The sequence below is a fragment of the Choristoneura fumiferana genome, chromosome 7, assembly GCF_025370935.1.
Source record: "Choristoneura fumiferana chromosome 7, NRCan_CFum_1, whole genome shotgun sequence".
NCBI classification, from domain to species: Eukaryota; Metazoa; Arthropoda; class Insecta; order Lepidoptera; family Tortricidae; genus Choristoneura; species Choristoneura fumiferana.
Genome location: NC_133478.1, coordinates 12777468 through 12805292, shown reverse-complemented (window position 1 = coordinate 12805292; position 27825 = coordinate 12777468). Strand labels below are relative to the sequence as shown.

General features: G+C 35.6%; 1 protein-coding gene across 1 annotated transcript in view; it reads left to right on the top strand.

Annotated features, from left to right (window-relative positions):
* The first annotated feature begins 2000 nt into the window (after positions 1-2000).
* LOC141429736 (G-protein coupled receptor moody) overlaps positions 2001-27825 on the top strand; it is a 214902-nt gene continuing 189077 nt past the window's right edge. Inside the window, exon 1 of the mRNA XM_074090221.1 lies at positions 2001-2446. The gene's annotated coding sequence lies outside the window, so the exon portion shown is untranslated. The remainder of the gene's footprint in view (positions 2447-27825) is intronic.

Here is a 27825-nt window from a genome sequence, read left to right as displayed (position 1 = left end):
GTAAAATCATCACTACATTGAAACTACAGTGTTAACCCTTTTCTTGGCAAGTTGAAACAAGTGTACTGAATTTAAGCCCCGTTGGATTCTTGTAGAACTGACAAAAATAACTTAAAATAAAATACAAAAAGATGATCTTAAATTATGTATAATAAAATATTACATGATACAATGCCAAGATAAGAGTTAAATAAGTAAGATAAAACTTCCTTTGCCTCGTCTTGAATCAGGTTAACTGGAGATTTCTAGAACTCCCATTACCTAGATTTTCATTTCACCTATCATCACCTTTGATAAAGCTGCTCTAATAACGTATATCTACAACACTACTGACTGTATATTTGTGCCTCGAGAGCTTTCACACTCGTTACTCGTGCATTTGCGTTTGCGTTAGAAATTTCAGGAAATATCAACAATGGAGTTCAGCACGTGATGGAAACTGGGAGAAATTATCAGAAATAAACCGGCTATATTCAAGGCTAATTAATATGCAATAGTACCTGTTGCTGTTGTTTGTAGCAAACTATATTCATAGGTCATATTTCGCTTGAAAATGTTAACAGCTTCAAATACTTAGGCAGTGTCATTACGACAGATTCAAGATACGCACCAGATATAAAGCAAGAATAAAGAAAGAAAGAAAAATTGAGAAAATTTGTTGGACAGCAAATGTCACTAATTAAGAGGTTTTGGAAAGAATAGAAGAGAAGAGAACATGAATGGAAACAATAGAGAATCGGAGAAGAAAAATGATTGGTCATCTATACAACATGCTGATGACTCCATAAATGTCATCTTAGAACGAAAAGGATTAGGGAAGCAAAAAAGAGGGAGACCAAGGTTTGACTATTTATACAAAGCATATCAAGGAGAAGGTAAATAGCTATTATGTCGTATAAGGAGGATAAGGAGGTAGCTTTGAGTAGAAAGAAGTGGAGGGCCATTCATCAGCTACACCGACAAGAGTGTAACCCTTACATAAGAAGACCTGTTGCTTGTGACTTAGTGTGCAAAACTTCCGTGCGTAAAACTTTTTTTTTTCGACATTGTGAACGTATCTCAACGACCACGATGAACAACGACCATGGATTCTCGTTTCAATATTTTACTATATATACATAATGTTACAATCCTGCAAGTTTTTAGCAATCAACTGTTATTTATTACAATAAGTAATAGGTTAACATGACGCTAATAAGCCTGTCTAATAGTGGGGCTTATTTAGGCTGGAAATGACGGTTCAAATTAGTATTTGAATAATAGATTTGATCGATAGTTCGATCACAGTGGAAATCGTATCCACTTCTGACCAGTCAATATTTTTTTTATTTTTTTTTTATGCTTATTCCTCTACTAGTGCAGGAGTAATGTAAAATGGACTGTGGTTCATTGATGGACTTCCATAAAATGACGCCTTAAAATATATAAATTTTAATTTACATTAGACAAATTCCTGAAAAACTTTTCACATTTACGGTGATTATAAAGAAAAACAAATTAGTGAAATCCCACTATTATTAGTATGTGTCAGCAGAGCGCATTTTCTTGACCAAATAATAAAAGCGACAAGGGAATTTAATCTCTTGTTTGTGAACAATACTCGACCCACCATCATTTCACACCATCACCCATCACTCACACCAAAGATCCTCGTCCCTTGTCCGCATAAGTAGGCCGTAGTTATTCGTACTCCGCACCTAGATCAAATTTACGTCCTTCACAACACCAAACTTGAGATCGTGTCCCCTCTTATCCGTTAAGCAATCTTTAATTGAAAAATTTGGGTGTACCGTTGACTTCAGTACAATTAGACTGGTCCTACAATTACATTGAGATCCCTTTAAGCTCGGGGTGGCGCGGATGGCACTTATCGCAGACTCCCCATGGCCGTAGGTTGAGTGACCCCGCGCGTTTCATAACAACCCGGAGGCTGGGGCTGGTAGCCATGTGCTCTTATTTTTCAGCACTTGGCTGAAGGCACCAGTCGGCATCAAGCCGTCAGAGAGGGAACACGTGCGTACCGCTCCGGCCGCTCGCTCGCGCTCTACGTAAAAAACATCGAGTCGCGTTCGGGAATTTGTTTAATAATCACGCGCTGGCCCTAGAATTCCGCGATGTTAATAATAAAGTTTTGCACACTTACGGATGTTTGCATTTAATGAGTTTTTTTAGTGAACTGGACACGATATTAACAGAAACATCGTTTAAAAGTTTGATAATTGTTTTGTAATCAATGAAACTGATCGTGTGTTTGGACAAGCTGAAGTAATGTGAACATTTCGAAACCGAGGATTGTTTGAATGGTAATAATAAAACAATCGGGTTCAACATTTGTGATGTATCGAATGTTTTGACTGGCGGTTTCCTCGGAGGTGACGGCAACGGAAGCGCTGAGCGGACTGCATAATCACCCGCGGGTCGAAATAGACTCTGCATCCGAACAACGGTAACTTAGACGAGCTAATTCTGACTAATGGAACTTCCAGTTTCTTTGTCGAGATGTAATCAACAGTATTGGATTTGCGCTTAATTGTTTTTCATTAGAATCTTCGGATGTAATAATTGAAATAAGACCCTGAAATTTGGGCTGTTTAATCTTCAATAATGATAACGCTACAATTTGCGTATTTTAGGATAAAAATATAGAAATGCTCATGAGCCCAGATTAGTTACAATAGAGTACAATGACTATTAAACATCACATAGTAGGTAATCGATACATAAAGTTTCCTGAAGAGATAATTACAAGGGAAGTAATAGCAGGCCGACCAATTCCACGTGTAAACATCTAAATCAGATTGAAAAATATAACTTACGATTTTAAGTTCTACATACATGCATTTTGACAGTTATAAAATAATATAGAGTATAAGATCCAAGATGTCAAAATTATTTTACACCTTCATGTCACTTACCACTCACTTACCATAATTAATCGGTCGGTAGATGCATAGGTAGGTACATATTCTTGACACTATGGCTGTATAGATATTTATGCCCTTGACTGTACTTATGCTCTCATAAATTCATGGCACACAGAGGATGTCCGTACTTGCTACAAGAAACTAAATGAGATACCTAATTGTTTTACTGAGTTTGCTTCACATTGGCAGTAACTTGATTTGTACCTACGCATGGTATTGTTACCCTAATCCTCCAGAGACGTGATTATAATAATGACCTAAAAGCTTGTCTTGGGAGTTTGTATGCCCGTTATCAAATTAAATTCATAACGCTACTGAGTAGTTTAGTAATTTGGTGTTAATAATATTACGTAACCTAACTGGATATTACAAGTTTCAAATAAATGATAGAATGTAGGACAGTTTCACGTTTTTTCTGCAGGCTGTATTTAAAAAAAAAAGTATTTTGAACTCGTTGGTCTCGAATAAGTGACAATTTTATAATAGTTACCCTAGATAGACCCAAGCGTTCATCAATAGTCCAAACTGACTTTTTAACATTTCGAACAATTACAGAACTGCTAACGTTTAGGAGGTTGATCGTGCATTTTCTATTGGATTAGGCTGCGATGAACCTCCTAGATGACGTTAGCAGTTCCGTAATTGTTCGAAATATTAAAAAGTCCGTTTGGACTATTGATGAACGATAGGACTATAGAAACCTGAGTTTACATTACTAGAGTTTACCCGCGGCTTCGCACGAGTAAACTATTCTATATCTGGTACAATAGGAATGTTGTCTCCACCAATCAACTGACTGACTGTACTTTTTATGAGCTGTCAAAACACAATTCTCCCATAGAGTTTGAATGGAAATAGCAATATATGACGTCACTTGTTCGCCAACTCAATCAACTAACTTTTTATTTGTTTTAAAGCAACAAAAAATCTAATTTTACAGTAAATCGAAAATTAATCTGGTTTTCAGGGCAAAAATAAAGCGTTTTTTTTTTCCCTCCCCTATCCCTATTGAAATTCCGGGATTTTATAAAATTCTCGTGGGAATTCCCAAAATGTATATCGTGGTCTTCATTGAGGTTGTGTTAAGAACAACTGTCCAAAATTTCAAGACTCTAAACCCAGCGGTTGAAATTTCAAGATTTTATTCCTATCCCGTGAGAATATGGGGATAAAAAGTAGCCTACATAATTTCACTCTTCTGTGGCCCGGCGGAAGACCAGTGCTGGTTTTCAATCAGCGATATGCTGAGCCGGGACCTTTTTATAGCGGCAACACTTGTTATTATTATTTTTTCTAACCTGTGTAATAACAATATTTATGTTTCTTTCCTATGTGTTATTTCAGACTTGCAGCTACCTACATACCAAATTTCATGACTCTAAGCCTAGCGATTGTTATTTCGAGATTTTATCTCTATGCCGTGGGAACGGTGGGAATATCGAAATAAAAAGTAGCCAGTGGACATACACACACACACACACACACACACACAAACTTTCGCATTCAAATATTACTTAGTAGGATTTGTTTACTTATCGTAACTAATATTCAATATTACTTGCACTGTTGTGTTTCGGGGTGAAGAGTAAGACAGCCGGTGAAATTACTGGCACGTGAGGTATCCCATCTTAGGTCTCTAGGTTGGCAACGCGTCTGCAATACCCCTGGTGTTGCAGATGTTTACGGGCGGTGATGATCTCTTACCATCAGGAGACCCACTTGCTCGTTTGCCATCCAGTCGAATAAAAAAAAATCAAACATATATGGAGTTGTCTTTTTGTTACGCTTAAATTATTCAACCAATCATGATGAAAGAGATAGTAGATGTATGGAGATATTTTAAAACAAGCGTTAAGCGAATTTTTCGCAAACAAAGACGCGGACAAGAACTAATGTACGCATTGCGCAATAAAGGGAAGATCAATACGAATAATATAGCCTTAAATTTTGCACTGATCAGTTTTATGTCTAATCATCAAAATGTGTCGCCATTATGTATGTAAACTATACCTTACTAAAAGATTAAAAACCCGGTGAGTTTCTAATTGCTAACAACGCTATCTTCAAGCATGTTATAATCATATTATCATATTCGCGTGTGACACAGTACATAAACAAATATGACAAGGCAAACCTTCCAGCGTAATCTGACAGCGTAACTTAGAGTGGAACATTGCCTTTAGCGTTTGTTTTCATATCGCCATATGTTGGTAGTTATAATTATCTGTGTGATGACTGTATTCATCGCTTGCATTGTTAAGAGTATCATTATTTAACTGAGACATATCGGGCGGGTTTGAAAAACAAACTTTGATTGTATCGACGCTAAATTTATCTTTTTTGATCTCACCATCGGACGATGCACACCTGTTAATGCAGCACAATGTTTTGTTTCGGTTATTTTAGACGATAGTTTCTATCGTAAAGTGCTTTTAAGACTGTCTATAACGATTTTCTGTTAAAATATATTGTTAGGTAGTAAATACGTTATTACGAAAACAAACAAAAATAGAAGCAAAACCAACTTATTCTAAGCCTGAAAACCTCCGACTGAAAACCTATATAGGTATATCTAGTTCCTTTTGAAATCGCTCTAATTTTGTTTTATCAGATAGGTATGCTAAAGCATGGAGAAAGTTAATTTCGATATTCCTCTTTAGCGTATTTTTAATCATCATCATCATCATCTCAGCCGTAAGACGTCCACTGTTGGACATAGGCCTCCCCCATAGTGGTGATTTTCCACGGGCGCTGCCATACAAATTTCAATTCTCGTCTCGCCTCGTCTCGTCTCGCCTCGCCGGTGGAAAACCACCTTAAACCTCCAGGTGCTTCGGTTGGCAGCGGCTTGCATCCACCTCGAACCCGCGACTTTAACCAGGTCATCCGTCCATCTCGTTGGTGGACGTCCTACGCTGCGCTTATAAAAAAAAATTACGTCACTTTTTGTTAGATATTATTATATATACGTATTACGTGGAATTGGTAGGTATGTAGCTAAATACTTGAAAGATGGTAAAACCTTTTTAGTAACTTTGTAAAGGCCTGTGTCCAGCAGTAGGATGTACACCTACACAATGTAAAAAATTGTTTCTAGCTCGGTTAATGCTGGACGCTATTAATTGAATTGACTAAATTCGTGATATTTAATTTGAGGATTCGACATATTGAGTATGTGGTTTAGCAAATTCAACAGAGCATGAACCTTTTCAATATTATCATATAAATTTTAATAATTTAGTTAATACATTAGAGTTTCTAGCATTAACTGACTTAGAAAAACTATTCTAACGTTTCAATTTTCACCTTTTGCAGATGTTGATGAATTTCATGATTTATTTTTCTAATTTCTACGCTGCCAAAAATCTATGCGGGTAAATTTGAAAAGGATTTTATGAAGGCTTAGCGTCTAACCTTTTTCGTTATTAATGATAATTATAGGTGACCCTCGTAATAGGTACTTACTGTACCTTTTAAGTACTTGCCTTATCATTTATTTGATGGGGCCATGCTTTTACCTGCTCTAAGCTACGGACAATTAGATTTTATGATAAACCCCAGTTATAGGAGTACCTACTGGTCAAATAAGTTGATTAGCACGTTATACTTTGGGTCGGTTTATATTATAGGATAGTATTAAGGTAGATATGACCTGTCAGTTAGCGTAGCGTAATTTAAGTGACATTAGTAACATAAAGTGACAAAATCTTATGGAAAGTAACTGAGGTGTTGCTACCGAAGACACATCTAATTTATTATTTTTGCTGTCTCCCAGCTTCCTATTGTTTACTCCACATTGTTATATCTACCACTTACCTTCATAATTGTTATCTTACTAATCTTACTAACATTTTATTGCGAAAGTATGATCGTGTAAGCTTGTTTATAACTTCTTCTCTTCACGATTATAATGAAACTCGCTCTTGTCCGGTTCTTTAAATTTAAAAAAGTTATGGGTAGATGCAGTGACGTGGAGTGAACATTTTCGATAGGCAACTCAGAGAGTTCAGATACAAGTCAAAGTCAAAGTCAAAATATCTTTATTCAATTTAGGCTATAACAAGCACTTATGAATGTCAAAAAAAATCTACCACCGGTTCGGAAAAACCTCTGCTGAGAAGAATCCGGCAAGAAACTCAACGAGGTAAATATTTTAACTCTATTTTATTTTAATTTTAACTCTTCGGAGTTAGTCTAGATACGAATAGGTGTAGGTAGTGCCACGAGAGTTGAAGTGAATGATTACACACGCAGCTACAAAAAGAACTGATTTCACAAAATAGAATGAATGAAATGCATGTGCTGTCATTACATGACACGTTGTAGCTGTGTGTATATACCTTCCACCGCCTAACTTTGCCTAACAGTTCATTGCCCCGACTAGTACCACAAAAACTATAAAGGTATAATTCCAATAATTGAATAGGACTATACCGTTAAGCGATTCGAACACAATCCGGGAGTAACGTAATGACGTCGCATAAAAAATGTATCTCAAAAATGCGTCAAAAATGTGTATTAAGTAATGAACTTTTAGGCAGATTTATATGGCGCGTGGTATAATCATTCACATCAACTCTCGTGGCACTACCTATACACAAGCTTTGTAATACCAGTAATCACTGACGTTATAGAAAAAAAAAGAGTTCAAAATCCAGTTGTTACAACGTCACGCTATTGGTAGATTGTGAGATATTTAAATTTTATACTAGTTCTCGAATCATAATTACAGCATATTAGATAAGCAGTGATGTCATCATGCATGATGATTATTGCAAACAGTCGGTTCTGCGTATGCGACTCATTCACGACGTTCCTATATAATTATTACGACTGTATTTATTTTTATAATTTGCGTCTTTCCTTTGGTTAGGAAAAAATCGGCGTAAGGCGACGTTGAAATTTTAATTTGAAAAGGTATTCGACATTATCCAAAAAAGCAGAAAATTTTACAGGTCAAAGTTGAACTGTTAGCAAACTTATTATTTAGCTGCTGCATGCGACTTCTTCTGGGAAGATTTTTTTTGTCACTATCCCGCGAAAACTATACACTTTTCAGAAATAGAAATGACCTTATGCCCTTAAAATGGTATTAAACTATCTACATACATAAATCAGTCATTACAAGAAAAAAAACACTATACCTATTAAGTCCAGCATGGCAAGAATTTTGGTCTAAGAAATATCATGACAATAGTTGCATAATATTTCTATTGCTTTAAAAATCTGTATGAGACAGCATATATAGTTTGTCATCCATTGAGTACATAAAATTTAACACGGGTGTTCTCCCTGTTCACGAACTCCTAATGGTAATTTACTGGAATCAATGTTTTTTTTTATTGAAAAGCCAGATATAAAAGTTCAAGCAAAACCGCAGGTTAACAATAGTAGTTAATTTTAGGTACACTAGAGGGTGTTTTTCACATTTTATTTCACAATACCTTGAATACTAGTTTTACGATCCAACTGTGTGCGTGAGGGACTGGGTTCCCTAGAGAGGGATTATTTCTTAATGTTGCAAGAGTTTTTAAGGGTCCCTTGGTTCATTATATATAAATAAATTATACAAGACAACGTCTGTCAATGTTGCGATTTTACACTCGTTTTACACTTAATAAAGTTGCTTAAATATACTTGGTTTGGATAGATATTTAACTAAATGTAAACGAAACAACGTCGATTGATGTCTTAAGCATTTAAATTCCCCATTAAACTATCTAAACATTAACATTTTTGTATTGAGATACACTAGTCACCAAATTTGGCAGCCGAAGTTTGTTTACATTCCGTTAAATACCTATCGAAACCAAGTATAGGTTAAATACAATTCATCCAAAATTTAAATCTCATTTTTTTTTTGATTCGTTTAAATTAGAAATTATTCAGTACAGTCAAGTGCAAAGAGATCAACACGGCCAAAGTTGCAAAAATATTTATACACGACTTAATGCACTTACCATTAAGGTCGTGCATACATATTTTTACAACTTTGGCCGTGTTCATATCTTTGCACTTGACTGTACCTAACTGACTGACCTATAGGCTTGTTCCTCGAGTAAATGGTTTTCATTACATTCCAATTTTATTTAATTTCGCAAGACGAATAAGTCAGAGAGTAAATAAAAAATAACTGTACGCTAATGAACAGTAATTAAATTTGTTCAATATTATTTACAGAATAAAAAAAGCAAGTACAAGCCGTACTGAATAATTTCGATACACTTTTCGGTAGTAATTTGTCAATATTGGTTCACTTAACCAAAAATTCTGCAACAATGTGTCAGCTTCACACCGACACTATTCAAAATTTCATCATTATCACACTACGTTTCATTCGCAGCTAAACTCCTCTGTCTATAAATTTTAGAATGTTTCAAACTGCGGAAAATTGCGTCAAAGGCGTGACTGGGGGGCTAGTACGAAATTCGAAAATCGTACGTACCGTAAATAATATTAGCTGACGCTGCAGGGTTACTACGAAAGTCGCAACTCGAAGTTCGTGTCGTGCGGTCCCTCTGACACTTAAACTATTTAATACGAGAGCGAGAGAGACGGTACGATACGAACTTCGAGTTTCGTAGTAGCCCTGCATGCGGGATAAGATACTAAAGTTCGAATTTTGCACTTTAGGGCCTGTACCTTAAATTAAAAAGGTATTCAGTTAAACTAGCCCAATAATCTGCTTAGATATTCCAGAATAGATAGAAGACACCCAGTATATTTTCTAATGCAAGCCCGTACTGGAAATGAGAGGGCTAAGGCCGTGGTTCCTACGCGGGCCCAGTGCGTATTGGGAACTTCATATACGCAACATTGTTTTTTACATATGCAGGTTTAAATGATATTATACCGGATAACTCACGTCTTAATTCGAGTTTAGCTCAACATGTTTCGGGCTAATCTGTGGCCCTTCTTCTTAGGAGCAATGCGACTCGGCGGCAGTGCAACACGCGCACTGCGCGCCACCACTATATGCTCGCGCGAACACCCGACGAAACTAACACCGGTGCAGAACTACCCGCGTTTTCATCGTCATTTTCGTTGTGTGCGTTGCTCCTAAGAGGAAGGGGTAGCCCGAAACATGTCGAGCTAAACTCGATTTAAGACGTGAGTTATCCGGTACTATATCATTTAATATGAGTGAGTCTCACGGTAGTTTCATGTTCAAAATATGCAGGTTTTTTCGCCGTCAAGCTCATGGCAAAGTACAAAATACTGTGGAGACTTTGGTACTCCTTTATTCCAACCCCAAACCTAACAACACTACATTTTTAGGGTTCCGTACCTCAAAAAGAAAAACGGAACCCTTATAGGATCACTTTGTTGTCCGTCCGTCTGCCAAGACCCTTTTTCTCAGGAACGCGTGGAGGTATCAAGCTGAAATTTATATCAAATACTCAAGCCTACTGTCCCTTGAAGCTGTGAAAAAATCTAACTTCTAAGACAAAGCAATCAAAAGATTCAGCCGTTTATGCTGCAAGTTTTCGACACTCACAGATAAAGGAAAAAATGCGAAAAGCATACATTTTTAGTTATATCATATAATAAAAATATTTGAACGGAACCCTCGGTGCGCGAGTTCGACTCGCACTTGGCCGGTTTCTTTTCCTATTTCGTATCGATGGCTATTTCCAAAGTTTTCGATATGAATATCCAATTACTTAGATTCTGCCAACAACAATATTTTCCCTCGAATTATCTTGCAGTAAAAAACTAAACAAAGACGTGAGTCAAAACAAAAAAATCTTCTGTGCTGATATTGGAAATCCGAACACGCTTAATAAAACGGTGTAATGAAATCTCGCTCTGATCCGTAGTGGATGCCTGTCTGCGTCGGATCTTGAGACCTGCACTTCATTTTAGGAATTCTCAGAGCATGAGGTCAATGCACCAGGTAGTTTTTGATGACCAGATAGCTCAGTGGCTAGTGAATCTGACTGTACGATGCTTGAGGTCCCAATTTGGTTCCCTGATCGGGGAGAACTTGTATGAAAAATACAAATGTTCTTGAGTCTTGGGTTTTAATATGTATTTAAGTAGGTTTACACCGTTGCCTAGTACAGTCGAGTTCATAAACTTCTGAGCAAACATTTGATCTAAATTATAATAAATAAAAAAAATGACTTTGACTTTGACTTTGATTAAACACCCAAGACCCGAGAACAAACATTCGTATTTTTCATACAAATATCTGCCCCGACACGGGAATCGAACCCGGGACCTCAAGCTTCGTAGTCAGGTTCTCTAACCACTAGGCTATCTGGTCGTCATTATGTGAACACGACTCTATTGTTAACGGCGTAGAAGCGTGTTCAGATATTTCTGAACAAATTTTTGCTCAGAAGTTTACGAACTCGTCTGTACCTGCCTTAGACTGCCTAGGTCAAACGGTGTCAAGTGTGCCGTGATACCTATTTATTTTAATTTCCCTAAAGGCGGACAATGGTCATTACTTATATTCTAATAAAAAAAAAATAGTTCATTATTTTAATTACCTACTGTTTAACAAATGCCTCCCCTTTAGAACGCCACAATGACAACAACTCGCCCCCTGCATCAACGATGCCCCGTATCTCTTGCGATATCGTTATCCACCTAGTGGGAGGCAGGAGATTAAGAAAACCTAAATAGCTACAATAAAATTTACTCACGAATCATTTGCATAGGCTGAATTCACGACCCTAATTTATTTTGACCTAAGTAGCCCCAACACCAAAAGTTACAGCCCTGAGTCTGCGTAATTCGTATAAGCGAGAAATTTTATTAAAATTGTCTGGATTCTTTTACCTACTTGAAAATATTCGGGGCAAGGGTTAAATCTGACCCATATTTTTTTAATCTTTTGCTTAACATTATTCAAATAAAATAGCAGTGTGTTCTAAGACCACTTCCAACATATTTATAAACCATCAGATCTGGCAATCGAATTGAAATCCAAAAATGTTGTTATATTCCCACAGAAATACCCAAAAATTAGGTACACATACTCGTGAATGGATTCACTTCTATGAGGAAGATCCGTGCAATATTTAATGTCTCTAGAATTAGTGATTCAAGATATCGCTTATCCCGTGGGAATATCGGGATAAAGAGTAGCCTTCGCGTTATTCCAGAGATTCAGCTATCTGCGTACTAAAGCGCTCGGTTGATTTATGCGATAAACGCTGCGTTAAACGCAATGCGTTTGACGCACATCAATTTTACATCATATAATGTAATAGTTACAAAAATTGTCTTACGCGGTGAGCGCAGCGGCAAGCGCATGCATTATTTGATACGAAATTGATGTGCGTCAAACGCATAAAACAGCCGTGCGCTTAAATTTAATTCTGATCCATTCAAACAAGACCTAAAATGATATATCTTGGTTCCCATCAGATTTCTAGTTACGTGTGTATAGTACAACAGTATTTTGAAATAAGTCTCCCTTCGGTTACTCAAATAGAATCAACGGGTACGTGAAAAGCACTACCGGAAAAGTTATCTCTGTGTAATAAGACCTATATCTATTGGATGATTTCAATCTATCTCTGAGAATGGGCGAGATAGTTCTACACTTTGGAATATGATCTTGTACAGGTGCTCTAAAGAAAACAATGACGTCGTATTTTTGGAAAGCTGCTGTTGTTTGTTAAAAATCAACTTCCAAAATCGAAAACCAGAAACAATCTGTAAATACCATATCTACTTTTTTGGCATGAGATGAAATGATTTATCCAAGGGAACCAAATAAATAATTCTGTTTGCAGGAAACCGGACTTCAGGGTGATTGTGTAATCCTCTGACTGTCTGAAGCATAAAATGATCAAGTTACGTTATTATTATTATTAATAAAATATTGCTCTGTCCATTGAAGGTCAATTTTCCAGTGTCAGTAGGTTTTGCCGTTGTACGGTAAGTAAAAAAAATCTAGAAAACGAAATATGAGAGGTAATGGTGGATGAACGATGACAGCGCGAAAATCCAAGTTATACTCTAGTCTACGAGAAGATTTGTTGTATTGAGACTTACGAAAAATTCTCCCGCCTATGAAACTTGGCACATGATGAAAATAGGTAATACAGATTATAATCATACAATAATCCAACAACTTTTTTTACCAGAAGTTAGGTATTTTTACCTAAATATGAAAATCGTTTATAGCTCTCTGTGAAAAATTCCTCAGTCTGAAATTCTTTCTGTATACGTACCTATGTACTACTTAGAATATGTATGTAAAAGAATCCAATTGTTTTTCGGCTTCCGAGATACCGCAAATTTAACTTTTAACATTTTGCACTGTAACTTGTACTGAAAAATTACTCTGCTGATTTTTATTTTTTAATATGCTTTTATATGTTCAAATACATAGCTTTTCTCAGTTATCCAAAAGTTTATCATTTCGAAAAAATAATTTCTTGTATATGTATTGGTCATTTGATTATATATTAAAACAGATTTATCAATTATCCAACAAATTTTCAAACGTTCATTATACTTTTAAGGATATACTATACGCAGACGAGATGTAGTTCCCGGGCTAATAAAGTCAGCGATACGTTCTTATTACCACACATGTAAGGTTGAAATTGTGACAAAAGGTAGTCGCATGTCAGTAGCGAGTTTTTCATTACCCTATGTAACAAGAAAGTAGGTAGGTATATTTCGAAATAAAACATCATAATTTAGTTTCTGAAATAAACATTTTGCCAGTAAATAATATTTCTGTGCAGTTAATTCGGCGTTTGTTGTTTTTGCCATCGAAGTTTTGGCCTCTTAAGTGCTCTGTAGATTTCGTACTTACCTTTATTTTTAAGATCTTCTGGGTATCCGTGAAATACAATAATAGAGTATTTTTTAGGTAGCTCCAGACCGACATTAATAAAAAAATAATCAAAATTATGGGACGCATTAGAAAATTGAGCTTTCTTTTAAATGGTATAAGGTTTAATTCGAGTTGAGTGCAATTTTTCAGTAGAAGTTATAGTGCAAAATGTTAAAAGTTAATTTTGCGGTATCTCTGAAGTCGAAAAACAATTGGATTCTTTATAAATCGCGGGAGAATTAATCGGGTTACAAAACCTTCGTATTACGTTAACTTGATTTGTTCAGTCATTGACAACAAAAGCTGTTATGCCAAATAACTATTTTTTGCCACCCAAAGCATTGTTTTGCTAAAGTGATACCTAGTAACCACAACAGATAACAGAAAACAGATTTCTGTGTAGCAGGTAAATGAGTGGATTGAAATCAGTTCACGCGCTCCAAAATCTCAAAGTCAATTCTCAAAGCTATAGCGAGCACATACCGTTTCCAAACAAAAGGAATGGCGTAAGAGAAGCGTTTTTTTTTGATATTTAGAAACTTTTACTGTTGCTAGTAAAGTGACCAAAGATAAAAAATACCTATTAAAGTAGGTGCCATTCATTAAATTACAAGATATAAAAGTTGATGAAATATGTATGTATGAGTAAATGAAATATGTATGTATGTATGAGTAAATCAAATAACTTTCCTGAACACCTCCTGACAGAATCACTATCTCATTTTAATATTTGTTCAGGATATTTTGAGCCAGTGTGAAAGTTTTGTAAGCTGGTCACACTTCGCTAATACCTACATGCCTAGTTTTATGACGTTCACATTTGAGACATATGTTTCGGGCATGTGTTAGATGAAAGCGTACCTACCTTCTCGCTTCTTGTTTCTATTTTAAGACCAACAACATCAGTAAGTGCGCTCTGTTGAATTATTTATCTTTACAATTGAATTGTTTCTATTTCTATGACAATAGCGCACGGATTCTAGCGGCAATGTCTTGGAATCCTGAGATATAATAGATAAATAGGATTACCATTACCGTCTTCGGTATAACATGTGCATTTGTGCAAAGTCAAGGAACGTGCTGGGAAATTTTAAAGTAAAGTTCTATTTCTAAAGTCCAAGCTTTACAGTGTCGCTACAACTTGAATTTTCTATGTATAAAGTGTAAATGAATACTTTATTATTTTCAAGAATATGTATGTATGTATGTATGTAAACTCATTATTGTATAAAATAAGTAAAAAACATTAATATATCCTACTATTTAATATTGCTTAATTAAAGCGTTTGGAGTCACCTGTGTAATTTTCACTACAATTATTCCATGCAGTTGTCACAGACCAAATTGAGGAATAAAAATCGAATAGATTTAGGTATTTCTCATTAACATTTTACAGCGTCAATCCACGAAAAAGAAATTGAAAAAATGTAATTTTGAGTGAGGCATCCCAGTCCAAACTTGGGCAACACAACAACAAATATTAAAAAATAATTAAGGCATTCAGTCAAATGTGATATAATTTAGGATGGAATCATTTCAATTGATCTACATTCAAAACTGCTTTTCTTTTTATTTTTTTTATATTTGACGCCATAAATGAAAAAAATAAAGTAAAATATAGGTTTAAAAATTATTTATTCTCATAAGAATATCGGTTTCAAGTCATATCTCAATAATACATTTTGTCTTCTCGTGGTCACATCCGCAGCAAATGAAGCATCAGTATTGAATTTTGTCTAATTGCTGTGTCATTTTGTCCAATTTATCTCAATTCTTTTAGCTGTTCTTACCCATCATTTATCATTATTAACATGGCGTCACATAGATAATTCGGATAATGCAGCTATTAATAAATCGATAGATATAATGACAGCCCGCGATAATCTTTTGTTTCTTGCTCATAGTTCGAGTTTGTTTTTTTACGTAAATGTCGTGGTAAAAAAAATCTTATCTCTCTATCTAGTGGATCTCCATAGCTATATTTATAGTGTTGGCTTTGCAAATATTAAAAAAGAAGATGATAACATTAAAGCAGCTTTTAAACGATAACAACTTAGTATGAATTCGATATTACTTTTTAAATTGTGATCAAAAATACACATACATTGGAACATTAAAAAAAAGTCAAACTATCTTTATTAATGTTAACCGATAGCATAGGACTAATGAAAAATCTTCGAAAATACTACATATTAAAAAACAACTTTTGAGAAGAAACTGTAATAAATAAAACTAAACGAGGTAAGTATATTTTTCAAAACAAAAGCAAATCTACAATGTTATTATTCTGCGAAAGACATTTTTTTAAAGCCTATTCATTACGTGCTATCGCGACTTTGATTACATCTGAGATACATTAAGACGTTTAGAATAATGCTTCAACTAAATTTGGCGGTAAAACAATGGATGTTTACGCCTAATTCTATTAAAAGGCCTTGGGAGGTGTTTTACAGCAATCAATTCGAAACAATAAAGCCGAAAGTAGAACGGCACAAATTTAGATTTTTCTGAAATAGAAACTGAAAATGCTGTCATTTTAAAAAACAGTGTTTTAAGTTTTTGACTGGTCGCGCTGTCATCGTTCATCCACCATTACCTCTCATATTTCGTTTTCTAGAATTTTTTTACCGTACAACGGCAAAAACTACTACACACCGGCAAAATTGTCCTCCGATGGACAGAGCCATATTTTTTAAAGAAACAACAATAACAACAACAACAACAAGTTTTTGACTAATGTTATGTACCAGTGATGACATAAATAGCTTTAAAATATGGTCGCTTACAATTACAATTACTATCGCCGAAATATATTTCGAAGATTATCTTTGCCCAGATAACTAACTAACGTTTATGACGCACGCGTTTGCAGTCAAATGACAGATTTCATATACAAAAACTGTCATTTGATTGCGATCGCGAGCTTCAGAAACGTCAGACAATACGGGCTCTGGATGCACTATACCTATATTAACCAACATCATCGGTATCGTTGATTTAACTAAGTCCAATAGCTGTGAAAACGCGTAAATCGACGCTCAATAACTTGAATAAACAACAATTGCGAACTGCTCTTCTTACCTCAGACACACCCCAGACACGCTCGTCGGCGCCCCGGTCAACTATCTGTGTGCGTAAGATCTGAACAAACAAACAGACTTCACGATTTGTATGTATAACAAATGAATGATTTAAGTACAATAGAGGTATCTTACCTTGGTATATTTATAAAAAGTATCACAAAATGAATTCAAAAGTAGTATCACAATAATGATTTATTCACGTTATAAAACAGACTTACGCTGATCATCATGCTGATCAGTACTTTACCCTCGCTACCTGCCTGTCAACGTCTGCTTGTCTATGTAAAGATTTAGTTCTTATTTCAAAATTACTTCGATCCGACTGACAGACTGGTTCTTCTCTGTTAACTTGGTAGTACTACCTTTAGAGAAATTAACGTCTTAATCCATTCTGAAAACGTGCAGTTTCACTGAATTGCCAACAGCTATAGATTCTAGGAACAAGTGCCTAGCCCAGTGCCACCTACGTGACATCTGTGTTGACTAATCTTCAACAATCAATCCTTGATTCCACCGCTGTCTGGAGTGCATGTTTACCTTGCGGTTAGGGCACTGAAAGAGTAGTATTATAACTTATCAGTATTTAAATACTTCGTAGCAGCGGCGAGGCAACGTTATGTATACAAGTTTACTTTGCATTACCTTGCGCTCGTTTTGTTTTGCTCTAATTTTTGCATAGCAAATTATAATTTATTGTTAAATACTGTTTATTTTTATTTTAAGCGTATTGTTTGTTGTCATAGTTTTGGAAAGTGAGCCACGGCAATGGTTTGTTATCATCAATAAGAATCAACGCATTCACTCTTATTAAATAAAACGATTAATAATATTTTAAGGATACTTGTATCTTTTTTTTTAGTAAACCCATAATTCTTCTTATATAATATCCAAAACTAACAACATGAATAAATAAACACGGCCAGTATGCCAATAAAAGTAAATCAATCATTTAAAAACTTAGTAGAGCAATAAATAAATTAAAAGTAAATAATTAAGTGAATTTAATTTAGTAAACCGAAGCATACGGATTTCTAAAACACAGACTACTTACGGTAAACAAATAGCTGTGGCAGACTGAATAAAACATATAAATTATTCTCTGGGAATCTAATTCTAATGCTTCTCGCGTTCCGTCTTAATATTGATTCCTCCTCCGAGTTGAAAGTTCAAGGCTCGATGGACAGATACGTCGAATCTGTATGTTGTTGACGTGCTGAAACCCAACGCCAAACGCCAAATAAGAAGTGAATTGGTCGGGAAAGTTGCCCGAAGTTTGGATTTTGCATCAGAAAAGGTTCGTCTACACTGCGAGTTTATCGCAAATACTTATTTTATGCCGACAATGCTCGTAAATTTTGGTGGCCAAAGGCGAGGGTTTTTACTATTTTTTGACTCTTTGGAATGGCGTGGTGACTATGCACGACATAATGGATCTCTGGAGTCCGATGGCTGGCAATGTTTCGAAGTCAAGCTAAAAATAAAGAAAATACCTAAATCATTTCAAATAAAGCCGTCTATATTTTTTATTGTTATTTTGTTTTACGACTTGCCTTTAGGATTTTTTTCTGTCTCAATTCAATCCACGGAGTATTAAAGTTTGGTATCACACACACACACACACACACACACACACACACACACACACACGCACGCACGCACGCACGCACACACACACACACACACACACACACACACACACACACACACACGTAATTTTAAGCGTTATTGTATAAAAACACAAAATCAAATTACAAGCAGTATTTTTGAACATTAAGTGGTCCTAAAATTTAAATGAACAGTGAATTTAGCTAAATACGAAACAATTACAACTTAAGCGAAATTATCTTTGCTAATTGACGTTTATCATTAAAACGTAAGCCCGAGAGCAATCACCACAGCCAACCACTGTCGTCAAAGGGTTGCTGACTTGCCTGAATGAGCCCTTAGGGCTGACTTTGAATGATGCGACGCCACATCGATGGAGAATCTCACAAACAGCGTAAGGGACTCTACCTCACTAAGTCTCTTACTCCCTTTGAGATTCCACTAACGGTATATTTAATCATAATCCAATGTGCGCCACGCGAATTGAATTCCACAGAATCATGGAACGGAATTTTCTTTGTGGCTTTAAATTCAGCTCAAGTCGAAAAGTTCTGGTGGGGACTTTCGCGCCTCTCAGATTATTATATTTAAGGATCAAAGACTAAGCAGCCTTTAATGCTTAATTGTGATTTATTTGACGCCTTGTTGTCGTAGATTTTCATTATATTTTATATTTATAGTTCTCTTGACATTTGCCGGCTTCTCTTTATTAAAAGGTCTTTAATAACGGCAAGGTGTTGACCTTTTTGTTGGTGGTTCTGGGGTAGTTAAAATGGATGACTGAGTTGTGGCGAAAATGTAAAATGTCTGAGAATTTATAAGAGATGCTTGGGTATATTTATATATTTTGAATGACGAATATAGGTTAATAGTAAAGCACTAAAATTATATTATTATTATTTTGGCTAATATCATAAAATTGTCAAGGATGATTCTGAAGGAAGAAATGCATCTTCAACAGAACTGCTAAATTAAAAATATCTAAAATGTAGCACAAAATTATTACTGAAGATTACATCGATTCGGTCAAACGATGCTGAGAAGAAAATAATATCCAGCGGTTAATATCGGCGGTAAAGCACACAAAACTTTTACCTTTAAGTATATTTTCAATAAATTCAACGAACAATGCCGCCATTAACGTCAGGTGGATATTTTCGCTTCATTTAACAGTTTTGAAGTGCGGAAACAACTCGTAAACAGAGTGTTATTTATAATAAAGTAGAGCGTTTCTCACGGTCGGCGCATTTTCATAATGATCAAGAGACTGCCCTGCCCTAGAAACTTACCGCGATATTGTGTAAATTTGGGGATAGTTACGATGAAGAGCCAAACCCAGACAACAGATATACGTGTATAGCAACGATCTAAATTAATAAATTAAAAATATATAACGTATGAGAATTTATAAGTAAATTAAAGAATAATTAGTCGACCAACTTTTAAATGGAACTACGAAATCCTGCCGCCAGGCATCCGTGGCTCGACACGTAATTGGCAGGTTTCATATTTCTGTCAAAACTTTGCCCAAACTAGTAGCTGGCAAAATTATCGCAGCAATCATATGACTACATCCATACTAATATTATAAATGCGAAAGTGTGTTTGGGTGTTTGTGTGTTTGTATGTTTGTCCGTCTTTCACGTCGAAACGGAGCGACGGATCGTTGTGATTTTTGGCATCGAGACCGGGATTTATGGACCAGAGAGTGACATAGGCTAATTTTTATCCCGAAAAAATGCACAGTTCCCGAGGAAACAGCACGCGATAACCGAATTCCTTGCGGGCGAAGCCGCGGGCAAAAGCTAGTTTACAATATGTAAGTATTTTTCTTCCCGGTAACTTTGTAAGTAGTTTTGAGTTTTTGTCCGGGAATGGTGCGCTCAATACAATCGCAGCCACGATTTCATTTTTAAGCAACATACCGAATTAAAGATAAACTTTGCCAATATCGTCGATTGTCGAGTGCGGAAATTTGTTTTCAAAATGAAACAATATCAAGTTTTATAGCTTTTAACACGCTCCTTTTTAGCCTATACTTGTAACTAACAAAGTACCTATAATACCTACTCCGACCAACGAAGGTTTTGTAACCCGATTAATTCTCCCGCCTATGAAACTTGGCACATGATGAAAATAGGTAATACACATTATAATTATACAATAATCCAACAACTTTTCTTACGAGAAGTTAGGTATTTTTACCTAAATATGAAAATCGTTTATAGCTAACTGTGAAAAATTCCATAAAATGATAATGCCATAAAACCCACTATACCTAGGTATATATTTAAATTTTATGAAATAATATAAATTAAAGTAATTTTAGTTAATTGTAGTCCAATATTCATCAGGTCCAAATAAGGAACGTTTCAAAAGATTCTGGCCTTGGGGCAAAAGACAATAGTTTATTATTATACCACTACAATAGCATTACTAGGGTATTGAGTAAAGCTTAACACATAATAGGCTAACAAACTAGTTCGTGAGGCTTAATCATCGCAAAACCCCTAAACATTATGAATACAGTTATTGTGTTTAATCTTACTGTTCCGGATATTTAGATTTTGTATAATCCTATTACTTTATTGTTCAATCTGCTTATTCTACATTAATCACGGAATTATCATGAACTATGTAGTTTCGGGTACCATGTGAGACTAGGGTCTAACTATATTTTTTTAAAGTTAGAAAAGCTAAAACTGACTTTTGGTGGCACGTTTTCAGAATGAGAAATTTTGTGAAAATTATTTTTTATATTACAATAAAGTATCATGCACGATACAAAACAAAAACCTACTGAGGCCGTATTTATTGTCGCTCGATTCACTGTTTCTTTCTGTCTAACGGTGTAAGATGGTGAGAGAAAGAGATGATGAAAGCGATGGCCTGCGCGTTAGGCAATAAGGCCTCTAGTGGTATAATGATGTGGTTTACGCGGTCGAAGCCGTCGGTAAAAGCCAGTATTACGATAAACTTTTGGATTTATTCGGGTCTTCACTCCGCTTTGATTGAAACTCATGCTTGCATAGATTATATAATACATAAGTATTAATAATAAGAAATTATTTATATCAAAATGCCCATTGTTACAAGGATTTCATAGCAGGTACTTAGGTAACCTTACAAAATTAAGAATAAAAGACTAATCAAGAAAACTCCTTAATCAAGAGAGTGTGCGACCCCTTTAACCGTTATCCTGTCCCATCCAGAAGGTATGTAAATATTGGGCAGTCATATTTTCAGCAATAATTAAAGATATCATCTCTTAATTTAACTAAGGCTGCTAATCTCAGTAAGTTCGCTGCCAAACCGGGCAGTTTTGAAAGAAAAAGAAAGAAAGAAAGAAAATACATTTATTTAACGCCATAAAAAACAAACATAGGAACAAACACAGAACAAATAAAGACATACATGACGCTAAACAGGTCCCCACTCAGCATAATGCCACGGCAAGCCGTGGCGCTGATTTTCAGTGAGGACCTTAGTCAGTGAGTTTACCGGATAAACATAATTATTATACATAAATTTATCTGAACATCTTTTTGAACGTATTTTTATGAACTATTTAGACGGAAGTGGAGGCCAACCGAACAATCTGTAAATAGCTTTACTACAACAACGTTACCTGTGGTGGAGCTTATTTGTTATAAAACTATTTTAAAACTGCATCAGAACGCTTAGCTGCTTTACTGCTTCGGCATAGAACCTGAAATATTTTAAAAGCTAAAGCTATCGTAAATTCAGGTTGTATTTATGTGTAGCCTTTTATCAGTCTTTAGGAAAAATATTTTGTTGGTTATCTAACTATCTATCGAATACCTTTAAACGAGCAATTCTTTTATATATATGTATATAGGGTTTTCAGGGATGACAAATCGATCTAACTTTTTTTCGATCTAGTTTTAGCCCGAGCAAAGCTCAGTCGCCCAGGTACTTTTTCAATTATATAATGTTTCATTCTTTAACATACGTGTTATCTGTGACTGAGCCCATTGCTTGACAAAACTATAACAAAACAATGATTTGTAGGTGGGCAATGTTGCCTCTGTGGCTAACTACCTAGGTATAATCCGCCCATAAGGACGCTTAAAGTTTTGTAAAAGTTCAGACAGCTGAATACGCGCCTAATCTTACACAGCTAATCATAAAAGTAAGTTATGAGCTATTGGGAATAGCCAGGTACATAGTTAGTTGGGAACAGGAATAGAACTGATTTGTAATTCAGTAGGTGTTCTAGGTTGAACAAAATAATAATGTGACGTATAACACATAAATTGGAATATTCCAATATTCACGGACCTGAAAATATGACATACTTACTGCGAACTTTTCCCCCTGTCGTAAAACTTTATTGAAGTGCATGTTTGCCCAGCACTGGGACAGTTTTGCATTATTGTTAGTTGTGACATAATTCTTTGTACATATTATAAGCTTAATAAAATTAAATCATTTATTTACTTAAATATAATGTAAAGTACCTACTGTTTGAACAAGTGAAACAATATAATAATATGTGTGATAGAATATAACCATAAAATACATCATAAAGATTATTATTTTTACGGCCCGGAACATATCGATAATGTTATTGCTTGCTTAGCATAGTATCATAGTGATCATTAAAGTTTTATTATGTTTATATGCGACATAAAACAATATCTAAATAAATAAAATGCATCGTCGTCCAAAACGACTGTAAAAGTTCAAATCCTATGTTATCCACTCAAAGGTCTATAGTAGCTTGTAGCTGTGCTAGCTTAATAATGTAATAAAAAGGACAGACGGGTTTTAAAAAAATGCATTTAACTACTTGTTCACGCAATGTCGCGACGGTTGAAGCTCTAAAAAATCTTATTAAAATCTCGGTAGTAAAGTTTCCCGCGGAAAGTTTTGTTGTAAGTCCGGTGTTTTATGGGTATCTTAATCTATCTAACAAAGAAGCAAATTTATTTTAAGAGTATTAAGTCCGTTCTTTTCGCGTCTTGATTTTCTTTTCAACCTACACTGAAAAATAACTCATTCAGTCTCGGTAAATTTTCACACTGCCCCTTCGTGACTTACTTAATACTTTTAAGAATATCTACGATGCGTAGATCAATATTAGGTAATATTTTTGAAAATAAATACCTACCTATTCAATATTTCTGATCATCTAATTGACGTACTAATTAAATTTTTGGGGCACTAGCCTTTTGTTAATTTCAATTTTACTCATTCTTCTTAAAGCAAATTAATTAAGGGGCTGTTTCACCAACCATTGATTAATTTTATTCGACGGATAAATGTGATACCGTCTCTGTCTATTCGAACAAAACAAATAGAGACGGCATCGCATTTATCCGTCAAATAAATTTAATCAATGGATGGTGAAACAGGGGGTAAACAATTAAAAATGTGAATAAAGTTGCAATAAAATTGCCGCACCGATTTTGAGAAAAAATACACTGAATCACTTTTTAAACATCAAAAAAAAGTTGTTATCGAAAATGCTTCCCATATTACAAGGGTATTAATTAACTAACACGAAAGTTCTAGAATTTTCCTGTTAAATGACAGTGGCACTAAGTAATTGAATAAGGCTACTGAAAATACAATCCCACAGCATTGAGCTGAAACGCTGGCTAATTAAATTAACCATTGTCAAACTTTACTGACGAGTAACTAAAAGTCTGCCTGAATATACAGTCTACGAAGCGGTTAATCATTATTATATTGTTAAGCTGCGTATCTACTAGAGATAGCGGGGCGAAAAAGAAAAGTTGCTTAACTGTGACTTTCAACAACCTTCTTTCATTGATTCATCGCCGAGTTCGATAGAAAATCATAACTGAACTCGTTCAAAGCCAAGACCGTATAATTCTTGCGAGCAATCTGGACAAATTGCGATAACCAATCAACCAAACGCAATGATAAATCTGCGAATGAAGTATGTATGTAAAGGAGCGTACTCACCCCTTGTATATCACTTGTTTCGCACCTTGTTTAGCGTAGTTTACCCCACAAAACCTACCAAGCTGCGCGGAGCGACACTAAGAAAGTTAAGTATCTAATCCTACTGGTGGATTTTCCTCACGCATCATTTAGGTACCTTGCATAGTTCTATCCAATGACCATTTCACGAAGCTACAATTTACAAGCGGTAGTCTCTTTTCAATTCATACTGTTAAACAAAGACTACCGCTTGTAAATTTGTAACTTGTAGCTTCGTGAAATAGGGCAGTCGAAACGCATGTTTAAACTAGTGAATAAAACTGGAGAGATTTATTTTAAATCCTCGCACACTGCATGCACAGGTCTTTAACTAAAACGTCCATAATTCAAGATCACTTTCACACTAAAGTACCTATTAAGGAAACTTTTACAACAGCACGATATTTCCAAAGACAATAAAACTAAGTGAATCATAACGTGAGTTTTATTCAATATAATATATATTTTACCAAGCGGCGACTTACTAACTAATATCTCAGGCACTTTATAGAGGATTAATGTCAGACTAAACACATTCTAGATCATGAGTTAAAAAAAATTGCAGAGCAAACAAAGGTTTTATACAAAATAAAATGAATTTTATGCTGTATCTGACGGGTTGCAGTTAGAATTTTAATAAATGGAGTAGTAACGCAACCTTTTGCTTTCTTTTTTTTTGAAACTTTTTCTCGTAAACAGTAGTATTTTCAATTTGAACCCAGAATACTAAGTATTGCTTGTTTTTACTCAAATCAACTTTAGCCTAACTCCCTGGAAATTACGATTTCTTAGCTCAAACAAAACTAAGTTTTTGATTAATTTGAGAAATAAGTACAAGTTTCAGCTAAATTCTACTTTGCCTTTTGCAAAGGTGTGGTGGGAAACTTTGTAGTTTACTGTGGGAATTTTTATTGTGATACATTTTCTGTTAAGTGATCAATGAAATGGTAAAGAACAGAGCTATGCTTGGAGTATCTCTGCGGGATTGAATCAGTACTTAATGAAGAAATCCGTAGAACTAAAGTTGCTGATACAGCTAAGCTTGCATAACTTGATTCAGTGCACGAAATGGGTCCATATCGGCTCGCATATTTATTGAAAGTCAGAATGTATTGTTTGTCATAGTTAAACTCTTTTTTCTCGGAATTCATTAATTGTTCAGAATTGTTTTAAAACCAATCTAAGCGAACCTAATGTACAATTTCCTATAGATGACAATTAATAAATGACAGAAATACGTTACGATGACGGTTAGTTTACGATTTACATTTACGGTTTTGGCGAAAAAAAATGTCACTAACAAAAATTCTGACAAACATTAACACACATTATGACTTGCCATAATTTAGATATGCACCAGGACAAAATACTTTGCTCGTGGAACTGATTGCAGTTGAAACAGTAAGCTTGGACAAATTCTTAAAAATAAGGGGTTAGAGTAGAGTTTCAACACTTTAAATATAACAATGATTAAGGTTGACTGGCAGAGATCTCTTCAAAGATAAGTTCGCCGTCGTACTAAGCACTTTTTTTTGTAACATTTTTGTATTTTCTTTTTGTACATAAAACAAACAAACAATGATTAGTGGACTGGATGATAAAATCTGTCAACGATTCAACTCAGTACTCATAGTCAGATACGATACGGGTTGGCAAGAATGGAAGCGAGCATCTTCTACAGCTTATACTGGTATCTATCCGTTCTATTCGTTTCGGCTCAAAGTGACACAGACATACAAATAATGTCTTCAAACAACCCTTCTTTTCCGAAGGTCGAAAACATTATGCCTTACAGTCACATACTCTGGCTTCCCTCGACCTTTTATTAGGGATCGCATTCAATTTCGCGGGCTGTGTTTACTAACCGCTCCGTGTCGCGGCCTAATAATATTATTCTACGTACGTTTGGGAGTTAGTAGCGAGCCAGGATCCTACTTTGATCCTGCGTCGAATCGTTTGTTTACAAACAGCGGACTAATTGAATAAATCGCGCACGAGGGCAATCTCCAAACCAACCAACCAACCAATCAACAACCAACCACCAATCAATTTCAAGGGCAGATAAGTCCAACTCTACTAACCCCCTGTTTCACTATCCATTGATTAAATTCATTTGACGGTTGAATGTGATTCCGTCTCTGTTTGTTTTGTTCGGATAGACGGAGACGGCATCACATTTATCCGTCATATAAAATTAATCAATGGGTGGTGAAACAGCCCCTAAGAATTTTTGGATTTTTGTATGAAAAGAAAAGGAAAATAAGGTAGATACTCCCCTAAGAGGTAGAGTGGACATATCTGAGTTTGAAGTTTAGCAACACATTTCTACTTGTTAAAATCCGCGACGACGCCGTGGCCTAGTGGTTTCACCTATGGTCTCTCAAATACCGAGAGAGAGAGAGTTCAAACCCAGGCTCGCATCATCATGTGCGAAATTACATTGAAAATCAACCACGAACTTTACGGTGAAGGAAAACATCAGCATAAACCTGCGAAATGAAGTTTCCATTCCGCACTGGGCCCTCGTGGGAACTGTGGTCCAATCCCTCTCATTCTGAGCGGAGGTCTGTGCCCAGCTGTGGGACGTATGTAGGCTAGGATGACGGTGATGATGATGATGATGACTTATTCAATAAGAGAAGATGACCAGTCAAAGTTACAGACTGACTCATTCCGTATTCGCTACTGTTGACCGCCTATTTTCTATGGCCACTTAATTGCAGTCGGAAAAACAGATGCGCTTGAAATGAATGGGGCAGTTTGCCGTTACGGTTACGTTACAGTTGAAATGCAGTGCAATTGCAGGGACCTTTTAAATAAAGCCGCTTTAATGTGAAAATGTAACAATACACACACACTCACAAACTTTTATAATATGTATTCATAGTTTAAGACGAATGTGTTGTAGGCATGTGGCAGTTGCGGTTACGTTGCGGTTTGCATGCAGTCCAAATGCAGATGAATTTAAAATTAAGGCTTTTGAATGAAAAAAGGTAGTTTACACACGCACACAAGCCATGCACACACACAAACGCTTGTAACATAAGTAGGATAAGAGTATTTTTCACACATACTTATTTATATTATACGCATAAACCCCGGAAACGTCCTACAATATACACGTTACCGGTCTAATTTGTGGCGCTGCTTGCAATTTGAATCACGCATTTCGTCGCCACGTGACTGCGTGGGTAAATCTCCCGCCTCCCGACACAATTTTACATCATTTCCCTAATAACGGTTACGCTTAGGACGTTGCTTTTTTAACAAATGTGACGGTAAATATGCAAATTGATGGGATGTTACATTTACACGGAAATATTATATAATTTATGGGACTTTAACACTGGTACAAGGGGACTTATGATAGGACACAGTAATTTGTTTTAAAACCTGCTGGAACGAAAAGTAGAAACGAGGCAGAGGACGCCCA